Raw genomic sequence first — 12034 nt, forward strand, 5'->3', positions numbered from 1 at the left:
GTTAAGTGATACAAGCAGTATCTGTTACATATACTGTGAGTGCCTGCTCATTCTCATTTATCGTTCTTCTTTTCCACACTGCTTCAGAAGCAGTACGTACTTCCTTCTGTACATACTTCTTTCCATACCGCACCACTAAGTATCCTACTGCTTATCTGAGTGGCTCATGAAAAGGACATAAAATCAGAGGATAACATAGAAAAGGGTCACAAATTATATAAATAGAACATTTAATATATCTACGTGTCCATGCAGCGTCCATATATTCACCATGACAGACACCCGCACATCTGGTTTTAAATCCTCCAGTGACCAGGACTCTACAGCCTCTCCAGACAATTTATTCCATTCCTTGACTGTGGCTTTTTTTCCTAATATATAACAAAATTGTCCCTCGCTGCAAGTTAAACTGGTTACTCCTCGTTCTATGCATCATGGCTGCGAAGAGCAGATTATTCCACTTTCCTGTATTTTAAAGACTCCTAAAAAACAAACACTTGTTTTTGAAGTCCCCTGACTATATGGGCTGGATTCAGCATATCTGGAATGACTTAATTAAGAGAATGAATACTATATGAATATTTGATCAATCTGAACCAATCATCCTAGGCTGAAAAAACTAGGCTGAAAAAAACATTTCTAGAACTTGCAGACAAATTGTATTTTGGATGGAAATGTCATTGTAAAATATCAGAAGTTTGCAAAATGAATCCATTTTTACAACTACCTTGTGAACTTAGAAAAATGAGGCTTAAATGAGAAAAGTCCAATATTTGTCTTTTCCTCTCCCACTTCTCATTTCATTTAGCCAGAAAATGAACTCAGTGTTCAAGAAAATTATGTTTTATATCAAATAATATCTAATTACTACATTTGTTAAAGATTAATAATTAAGCAGCCTGAAATGCAATCACTATTATAGTTTACAGATAAGAGAAAAGTATTTGAAAGGATCTTAGCAAAACTACAAAAACATGGTCTAATCTTATGAACAAATGAAAATCCATAATCCTGCTTAGGCCATGGTCTGCTGGTAATGCATTCGCAATTAAAGTACCGCGTGATTTATGGAAGTCAAAAAGGAAATTACTCAAAAACATCTACACTGAATGCTTGTAACTAGCTCCCACTCTCCCAAAGGACAGGATTTTAACCATCGCCATGGCTCAGCTGAGATCTTTGACTTGTTTTGCAAAATGTTTGCTTGACTTCTTCAACTCCATCAGTTAAATGTGCTTAGCTCAGTAAGATAACTGGCACACAAGGTTACTCAAGACGTGTAATTACAGTATCAATCCTTATAAGATACTTTGTAACAAATGGAGGAGTCTATTTTTATTCTGTTTTCATATTCCTTGAGGAAAATGTTCAGATAATTACTTTCCATTAACATCTAGAACTCAGCACACCAATAAATATAATTATGATCTCTTTCCATTTTAAAAATTTTAGACTATTTCAGTCTGTTCTAGTTATTAAAAGATCTATTCAGGATATCAATATTAGTGACAATGACAAAAATGAAAACTTTTTTCACAAAGAATCAAAATTCCAAAGTTGTTTTAATTTTAAAATCTTTACAATAGACTGTTTTTACCATGTTTTTAAAAAGCCAACATTGTTTAAAGTTGCCACATTAAAACTTATTGAGACCATTTTGATGGAATACGCACGTTATAGTAAAAAAGAATTCATGAAACCTTAAGCAAAGTACTTGTGAGTTTTCTTTAGTCATCATAATCCACCAGAAATCCCGATGGGACAAAATGCGGTAATATAAGAAATAAAGCAACTTGCAATCGTGAATGCAGGTTGCTCTCAACTTGTTGATCCTGCTTTAATAATAATTTTTTTAATAGGAAAGCTGGGAATGAACTACTAATTTGTTGGTATCGAGGAACAAGATGTGGTTCAAGGCTTATGTCAAAGTAAGCCCCTAATTCATGCATATTCACCTGTGCTTTTTGGTCTGCACTGTAGAAGAAATCCTTTGTGGAGATACAAGTAGCAGAGCTGATTCACAACACTGGCAGCATTAGTCTTAGCCTGAGAGATAGGACTAATTTTACGAGTGAAAAAATAACACCGACCTTGGGAAAAAATGCAAACAAAAATATAGGATTCCGTGACACTTCCTGAGCTAAAAAAAACGAGAAGTCATCCTCCACTAAGTCTTTTCCTGCTTATTGGTAAGTGCAGATATGCATTTTAAGGACTAGTGTAACTGATGGCGGTGATTCAGCTGGGACCTGAAATGATTGCACTTTTAAATGTCATCAGTACAGTGAATATACAGGATCCACAAATTACTAGTACTTACAGTCTATTTGATCTTCACAATGCTATTGGGAAAATTGAGTACTAACAAATAACAAATGCATTTAAAAATCAACAAAAAGTTTTGTTCAGTGGTAAAAATCTACACCGAATGAGATTCTAATTCACCTTTCCTTTTAAAAGCTGTAAACGTCAGATTGCTGGCTCTGCTCTGTGATCTGCAGATGACTTTCAGCTAGTACCTGGAGAAGGGGAGCCAGTGATGGGCTGCAGAACCCAGCTGCAGCTGGGAAGGGGCTGGAAGGACAGGCTGTCCTCAGTGGTCCTCTCCAATTACCAAGTGAGCCAAGAGATGATGAGACCCCAGTTGTGCAAATGCAGACGAAGAGACCTGCAGGCAGAATTTTGTCAGATGCAACCTCCCAGTCCGTTGATGCTACTCACAGACCACTTCCATGCTGCAGCCAAAAAATGATCACAGTATCATATCAACATACCCAAGAGACCTTGAAGAAACTGTGCACATTCTGATTGCAGCCTGGCAGTAGCAGCCCAGGCTATATATACCCTGGTGGGTTTAAGGTGTGGGGGCAGGAGGTAAAGGGAAGAAGCTGAAGGAAGCAGTCCTCCACACACTCCCCATCCCTCCAAGCAGCAGCTCCAGAAACAGCCTGGAATTTGGGTGAGAAGACAAGAAGTTGGCTGTTGGTGGAATTGCCACCATCACTATGACAGTTGCATCTGCCCTGCACTTGAAAACAGCGGCTTTATAAAGAATTTCAAGGAATTTCTGGCATTTCTCACTTTAAGGGATGAAGATCCTGCTTGGGATAGGGGATGTGAGTGCAGGGAAGGGTTTTATTTGGCCTGTAGTCATGTTATTTTGTCATATATCCCAGCTTGCCAATAAATTTAACCTTGTTCACCAAATTCAACCACATTTGTCAGCAGAACAGACAGTTCATACTTACCAAGCTCCTAAAAGATTTGGGAAATAGACTACTGGATAAAGAAAAGACCGCAGGTTAGCATCCCTACTGTCAGAAAAGCTGCTACGCCCGCACGGTGACATTACTAGACACCAGAGAAGCCATTCAGAAAGATTCCTCCCAAAGCAAGGCTTATTCAGGTCTGGTCTTCATGGGAACGATTTGCATTTTGTTTTTGTTCATTGGTTGCTTGCTCAGGGTCTTCTGAGGGAGCTGGATGCTTACATTGTTTCTCACTTACAGTGAAATACTTTTTCTGAATACAAGACCCTGAAGAAATGTCCCAGATTTTCTGGGAAACAACTTTCCTGATGGTGGTAGGATTATCACATCCAGTTGACTGGTATTGTTTTGTCACCAACGCACACATACTTTGTCCCCCAACAAATCTGTCTGGAGTAAAAAAGAAACACCACTTTGTTTTAAGGGAAACAAATGAGAAATCCCATTTTCCTTCGTGTACCATGCATTTCTCTCTTAAGTGCTCTCAGGTACACAGTTTAAATTTTAAAAAATTCAACTTTATTAAGTTGCATATTTTTTTTCCTTTTAAGCTCACAAAAGTCTACGTGTAGAACTAAAATCGCCATGAAACACAGCCTTGGGAAAAATAATATGCATTAGGTTTCTATAATCTGTCCAACTCTATTTATGTAAGAAAATTTGCATTTCTACAATTGAGTTAGAAATTGGCATCATATATTTTATAAGTTTCAGAAGACTGAAAATGAGGATTTAGAGACAGAGTATTAGACCATTTCACACCAAAAGATTTCTGAAGGATGCATGTTCTGCTGAATGTCTCTGTACAGCATTTCTTATCCAAACAACGTACACGGAGCCTTTTGTCAAGTTTTTCAGTCCATCTGGAATTCTTACAATTTCCTGAAAGGTAAACATTTTTTTCCCAAAGGAAGTAGCTGAATTGCAACAAACTCGCTGTTTGCCGAAATCAAGTTGTGAAGTCAGATAGTGGATCATACATACTGGATGAAATCTCTTTCCATTATTTCTGCTTTGCTGTGATATCTTTTTAGATGAGTTACACTTACAATCAGAAAAGTCTGTAAAAAATTCTGTTCTAATGTAGATTTCATTCTAAGCATTATGTCATAAATATCAACACATTACAAGATCAGATTACTTAAATTCCTAAGCTTTAAACATAAAAATTTGTCACACATTTTGAAAGAAATACAAGCAGTTCCTTGTCATCAAAAGTATCTCTCCATTACCTTTATTTTCATCTTTCCTGACCTACACATTCTTAGTCTAATAACCGACTAATACACAAAGGTAACTTCTAACAGCTTGAAACCAGCTTAGGAGCTTTTCCTTTGCAGAAAATATACCAGTTTATGCATTGTCAAATTATGGAACATCGTACTTCAGCATTTCTATGTAATTAAATTTACAAAATATTTCCTTTAATTATATAATTTTGAAAATCTTTCGGAACATGAGACAAAATAAATAATTTTATTATCTCTCTTTTTAGGCCCAGGATGTTTCTTCTACAGTGCATTCTGTTGTATTGCACAATTTATAAAAAGTGCAACTTGCTAGAAACAATGTTCTTTCTCATTTTGCACTGTATGCATACAAGCTTGTGTTTCACAAAATTAACAGGCTGCAAATGGCAATAGAGTGTCAAAGTTTAAATATTTTTTTTATATATATTTCACATGTTCCGGTACCCTTAGGTGTCTTGAAAATAATTATACAGGCTCTGATTCTTCCATTATAGTAGTAGTAGAGGTTTATCTCAAATTTCTGGATATCTCTGTGGTTTGAGGCATACATGACTGTATGAAAAAATAGGCCCTTCCCAACCATGTCTGTAGGTGTCCTCACAACTGACAAAGCAGCACATTACTGAAGCACATAAAAGAAGCTTTTATCCTACCAGGATGCTCCACTAGCTGTCTGCGAGTCCCAGGCAATATATATGACTCTGTCACAAGGAGGTGATCTACAAGAGTGACCTTGGATAACAACACAACACACCTCTATTGCTTCCACAACGATGGGGACTGGGTATTTCTTAACAATAAAACTTTCAGCAGGGAGGGAGGGGTTCCCCTTAAACGTTATGCTAGAATAATTGTTACAGTCCATTTCGTTTCATGCTTTCTTACATCTAACAGCCCAATATGCACGTGATTCACTTCTGTGTAGACCACTTAATGCAAGCCTTACAGCAGTTTTTACTGAAACATGCAGCATCATCTCCCATTTCCTTCTGGAAAGAGCAGCCTCTTTCTTTCAGGAACTCACTGATAAAACATTGTGACCCAAACAGTGACCCTGATGTTATATCCCTAACAGATATTTCAATCCACAAAAATCCATAAATAATACTTAGATGCAAATTTCAGTCATTATCACTCCTTCTGCTCTTCACTTCCAGTCTTATGTGATCTCTGGGCTCAGACTCTGTGACCCAAGCAGATGGTTTTAGACATTTAGATAAATGTATGGAATAAAATAATTGTTAATATTGAAGCACTGAGTATATAAGTAAATCAAGCTGCAATTATTTTAGACAGAATTATTCTGGAAATATATTTCAAGCTTATCTTCTGATATTCCAGACGTAGTGGAATTAATGTCTGCATAAAATATGTGAAGAAATCTAGGATCCTTTGATTTTAAAGTATCCTACAGCATTGATTTATGCATACGAGTATTTTCAAATCATTAAAACCCAACTCTTCATCTTCCTTCTGAAAAAAGGACCTACTTTCAGGTGAGTTTTTCAGTAACCGATTTACTCTTTGGTGCTCTTCTCTGACTCCATCTCATTGTTCTTCATAGATCTTTGCATTGTGGACATCAAAATAAGGCTCCAGGGTGGTTTGTACCAAATTTGAGGAGCTATTGATGCCTGAATGCTTCCCTTTTATATATTCAAATATTACATTCACCTTTGTATCCATTAGTCCACATGGGGAGTCTATTTGCAGCTCTTTATCCACCATGACTTTTCATCCTTTTTAAAGATATGACCTTCTTTTACACCTGATAATTATTCTCTGCTTAAAATTATTGGGATCTATTGCTTAGGCAGATTACATCTAGTTAATATGTTACATTGATTCCATGCCCTTTCCATCTTTTAATGAAAGAACCAACAAAAATTAAAATATATAACACTGACCTTTTTCTCTTATCGTCAGTGTAATATGTAGCTGTACTGTTATTGCTACATCAAAGTATTTTAACATCTATTTTCTTAAGCAAATGCTGGTTGTCTTTAATTAAATTCTTTAAATTTATTATGAATTATGAGGTTGACTAATATATATTCCATGCTTTTGTCTGAAATCAGCATCCCCCTGACAATCCTGTAATCACCAACATCACCATATTTATTCCTTTTACGTATAGGCTCGGCACTATCTGTCTTCCAACTGTGGTGTTTTGAAAGTCTTGAAATACTCACTGAAAGTGAACACTATTGATTCTAAAATCTTCCTTGGGCAGCTATTTTAAAACTCTCAAATGGAAAAAATCTGGATCTAATGCTGACTGCTATTTAAGAACTTTGATTATTACTAGATAATAATATTTTATATAATGTAAATATATTATCTACCTTTCTCTTTTAATTCAGAACAAAAATATTTGTTAAAAACAGATGTCTTTTTATGCATTGCTATTTACTGTTCTAAAAATGGATCAACAATCCTGTTAATTTTCTTTTTTTTTCCCCAAAAAGTGCTTTTTTCATATTGCCCTTAACACTTACAGCCCAATTTCCTCTTCACAGTGTCAGTTTTCTACAGCTTCCAACATAAAAAACCTAACAAAACCCATATTATAAATTGTTTTCTTGCAACACCTGTTATAGATATAGGTATTGTTACTGCTGCTTTCATTGGTAAGCATTTTAGTTCTTTTAAACAAGCTTTTCAGTTGTGGGATTGCGCTGTTTAGGGTTTGAAGTAAACAGTTTTTAATTACCATTCACATTTTTCTGATTAAATTTTTGCTCCCAGATGATTTGATTCGTAATTCTTTTCAGCTTTGTGAAATTGATCCCCTTAAAGCACACACGCACACGCACACACACACATGCTACAGACATTAACACATGCGCCTGTGTGTGGGGGGATTTAGGAGTGCGTGCGGGTGTGTGTGTCTGTATGTGTTTTGTCCAGCCTTGCACAGATGGTTAGGATTTTGTCATGTTTATACAAAGCAACTATAATCAAGTCTCAAACACTTCAGCTGAACCACAAGTACTGGGAAATTCTTCTACTAATTTGATGTCTAACGCAGAGTTGTCCTGCACTGTATGCAACACTTTCTGACTTAGACCTATCAACATGTACAATATTTTGAATTTCTCAGGACATTCAGTACTGGCAGCATGCAGCCGCCAGCCAGCATTTCCCAGCCTCCTGAAGTCCCCCAAGAGAAATCCTTCATCCTTCCCTAGGCACTGAAGATCAGTGCTGCTTATTTGATTTGGTCATAGTGACCAACACCGGCAATAATTTAGAAATAAATTAAGATCACAATATGAATAGCAGCATAGCAGAATATAAACGCAAATTACAGATCTCTCCGTTATTGAATTATAATCACATTAATACTAAATAAGATGGCCAGAGAATATTGAAGAGGCAGAGATTCAGAAGTTAAAATAAACAGGTGATTTCCATGGGCAGAGATCAAAAAGCCAACCTGATCAAACCCGACCAAAAGTTATACACTCTGTGGTGTCAGATAGAGTAATTTTGTATTAGAAATTAGAAATAATATATCTGTCTTATACAGATAGGGGTAATTTAGCATTAGTGGTATCTGATTTTCCTATATGTAGTGGAATAAAAGTTTTTATCTTTGATGAACTTGTAAGAGAAGGGTTGGGCTCATTGCTACTGTTTATTTTGGCATTGTTTCTACAGCCATACGTAAGGGTACTCCAGCAGTTACCCAAGATCTGTTTTGAAACCCAGGGAGAGGTTGCATTGCTTGAACAGAAGGATTCAGTGTCATTTTACGCACTGCGTTGTGTCCTACCTGGCCTCCACCTGACTCTGCAGAAGGGAGCAGAGCTTCCTGAAGTCCTAAGACCTATCTCCTAGCTCCACTCAGATATCTCGGATACTTTGAGGCACCTCAAATGCATCTGGGTGCCCACGTTCAGGCAAGAGAATACCGCTCGTAGCCTCTAACTTTAGGTTGGGTGGGCAGGATTTCTTTCTTAACAGGTTGGCCATCTGCTAAGAATTTTCAAAGTAAAATGCGAGTTTCACATTTAAGCATTTAATCTTTTTTTTGTGTTCACTCTCCTTTGTTATTGATATGATCATGTATTTTATACACTTCATACTAGTGCCATGTATGAATTCATATCTTATCTTTATTGTACTGATCCTCATTTTCTTACCAGTTCTTTTGTGTTTCAGATTTTAAGTAAAACAATGATCTTAGTGATTCTGAAGCAAAAATTTGCATGGTTCTCAGTCCAGATCTAGAGGCAGGGGTGTCAGCATTTCTAGCTTGCCTTCCTTCCCTTCTTCTGTCAGCTCAGTGCCTCCTAACTGGGTTCAATGTGAAGTTCCCAAGAACTTCACAAGTTCTCCTTGGGCAGTGATGCATGTCCAAAGTACATCCTTCTTTCTCCACCAAAAGTAATCAAATCCTTCATTAAAATGCAAAAGCCTTGCAAAGATTGAAAGTGGGTTGGACAAGACAAGATATTCAACTCTCCATCCCATGCAAGAGCAGGGTATTTTCCACATCGCCTACACTGAGACATGACAACCAGGGAGTACCTTCAGCAATGTCTCTTTCTTCCAGACTCTTTTCCTGCTTGTGCTCAGAACACGAGCACGAGCCCTTTTCCTGGAGCTATGCAGAACACTGCCTAATCCTGATGCTTTCAATTTCACAAACCTAACTTTATCTATCTATCTATCTGTCTGTCTGTCTGTCTGTCTATCTGTCTGTCTGTCTGTCTATCTATCTATCTATCTATCTATCTATCTATCTAATTTGGTTGCCTGTTCATGCGTTCTTCTTTCTTGAATAATAAATAATAATGAGTAATGATGAATAATGATAGTAATAAATAATAAATTCTCCAAAATCTATCACACCCTCTTTAGTGCCTAATTGTCAAAATACGTTTCAAGCCCTCATTAGTCTTTGCAGTATAACCAGTACTGGTCCTCCCAAAACAGAAATCTTTTCATTTTGGAGAGCCAAGAAGGGGAATTGAGGACCACACTGCTCATCAGAGGAACCACATACATGTCTTTTTAGTAGGGCCTGTAGCAATAGAACAAGAGGTAATGGTTTTAAGCTAAAAGAGGGTGGATTCAGACTAGATATAAGGAAGAAATTTTTTACACTGAGGGTGGTGAAACACTGGCACAGGTTGCCCAGAGAGGTGGTGGATGCCCCATCCCTGGAAACATTCAAGGTCAGGTTGGATGGGGCTCTGAGCAACCTGATCTAGTTGAAGATGTCCCTGCTCATTGCAGAGGGGTTGGACTAGATGACCTTTAAAGGTCCCTTCCAACCCAAATTATTCTATGATTCTACATCAGACGTGCTTTTAGCCCACTGTGATTTTGAAATAAAATGTTTATTTAATGGATCAATTTGTAGTAGTTAGTTTGCTCAGAGGCAAATATACCCATGTTAAACACACATTTGCAGCATAATCTTCTTAGTGAGGGGCCAGGTAAAAATTAGTAGATTCATTTAAATGTGCTGTCTTGGGATCACTCAATAGTCATCAGAAAAAGAAGGAATCTCCAGGGAGGGTTCATTCCACTCATTTCAGGATGGAATTAAACAACTTTCTGACATGTCTATTTCCCTACAGGGAGCATGTAGCTGTATATGTCAGACATTCAGCATTTAGACAGCTGAAGTTAACTGAAAAGAATCCCACCCTAAACATTAAAGTGAGAAATCCCCTTTTCTATGTATCATTATAAATGACCATTAAAAAAAATGTAACTAGCCTCTGCCTTTGTTAAGATCTTGATTTACAACAGCCCTCAGGACATTATCTACTGATTATGATGACAGATTAATCAAGCAAAGTGTGTTAACAAAATTTATGGCACACCACATCACATCTCCAATGTTAGGAAAATGGAGAAAAGAATAGTATGCCTTAATCTTCTATTTGAACACAGTTTTCATTTGGGCGCTTCTGATGCTCTAATGTTTATAAAACCGAATAATAAAACAGGATGTATTTACCGTAATGACTATGTAGCAGCTCGCATAGTGGTTAAAATTAATGTTCTCATTAACTGTGTCAAAGATCAAGCTATTACACATAAGCATTCAGATGCAGTGATGACAGGCACAGTATATGATCTCAGATGGACCTGTATCGGTTGGGTCAGTGCATACACTGATGTCTTGAACTGTAACTAGAGCTTCTGGGACCTGCCGATACACAAGTAGAACTTGTTACCATCAGAAGTAATTGAGAAGGGACACTCAGTCAGCTATCTCCACGGGGAACTACCACACCTTTCTTGAAAGCAAAACTATCTGAAGGCTCCCAGTCTCTGAAGATGAGCTTTATCAGAACACAAAACAGTAAACTGGGAAAAGATGTTAAATAATAACAAAAGTTCAAAATAAATCTTACTCTAAACCCTTTGTATCCTAACATGGCACGTTCTTACCTCCCACCTTGTTCTCTACCTGTGTAGCATTTTCCTGGTTTGAATAAACCCTACCCATTTCTTTGGGAAAGGCTCCGTCTCTCCTAAACTCGCCTGTGTATTTGTTCCCAGCTCCTCTTTGTAGTCACCACTGTGCCCTAAACATATAGGCTTGCCTGTCCCATCATGTACTGCAGAATGTCTCCCTGGCAAGCATCCCAGCTGACCTCCAGGGAAGCCTAACTTCTCTTCCCCTTGTGGCCACAGATTGCAGCAACCTCAGCAAAGCAAACGGGCTGCCCTCCTAGCAGAGCAAAATGTTAACACGTAGAAAAAAGTTTGAGCAACAAAGTTTTTGTAGCACCAACACTAGCATGCACAAGTTGTGAAACTCAGTCAGTGCTGCACTGCACGTGAGATCCCATGGGACACTCAGCAGCCTCTCTTTTGCGTGAGCGGAATTTGTACCTACATTTCCACTGTTACACTGTTCACAACACAATGCTCCTCTCATTAAATACCAGCTTGCTCCAGGTCTTCGCAGAAGGACAGGTTAGCACTGTACATGATGCAAAGATAGGAATTGGCTGCAGAATGACAGGCTATGTGCCTAGATCTAAACATCTGCACCTGTAATCCTCTGCCTTTCTGTTTCATCTCCCAGGGGTGCTTTAGGCCTTATTTCTTGGTCGATGTTAGCTATTATCTGTCTCTCCAAAGTGTTTCTCTCCATAAGTTGATAGGGTGAGAATAGCTACCGTGTTCTAGAGTGACCTTCCCCTTAAAGGACTGATCAGAAATTCAAAAAATACAGTGGTTTTGATTCAACTCTCATTGGATAACACATTTCTGCTTGTTTTCTAGAAAGAGAGCACCACATTACAAAAGCATGGAATAAGTGACTGCTCCAAGTGTGCTCCATCCTAGTCTTCAAGGATATTTGAATAGCTACAAAAATGGATATCCTTCTCAGTGATCTAAATTGGAGGGCGATATCAATCATGGCTTTGCCACTGAACTACTCTGTGATCTTGTGCAATTAATTTCACTCTCTGGGCCTGTTTCCAACCTTTTCTTTCTTTCTTCTTTTTGTCTGCTTATCTATACGTCTGGCTTTTG

The sequence above is a fragment of the Aptenodytes patagonicus genome, chromosome 3, assembly GCF_965638725.1.
Source record: "Aptenodytes patagonicus chromosome 3, bAptPat1.pri.cur, whole genome shotgun sequence".
Lineage (NCBI taxonomy): Eukaryota > Metazoa > Chordata > Aves > Sphenisciformes > Spheniscidae > Aptenodytes > Aptenodytes patagonicus.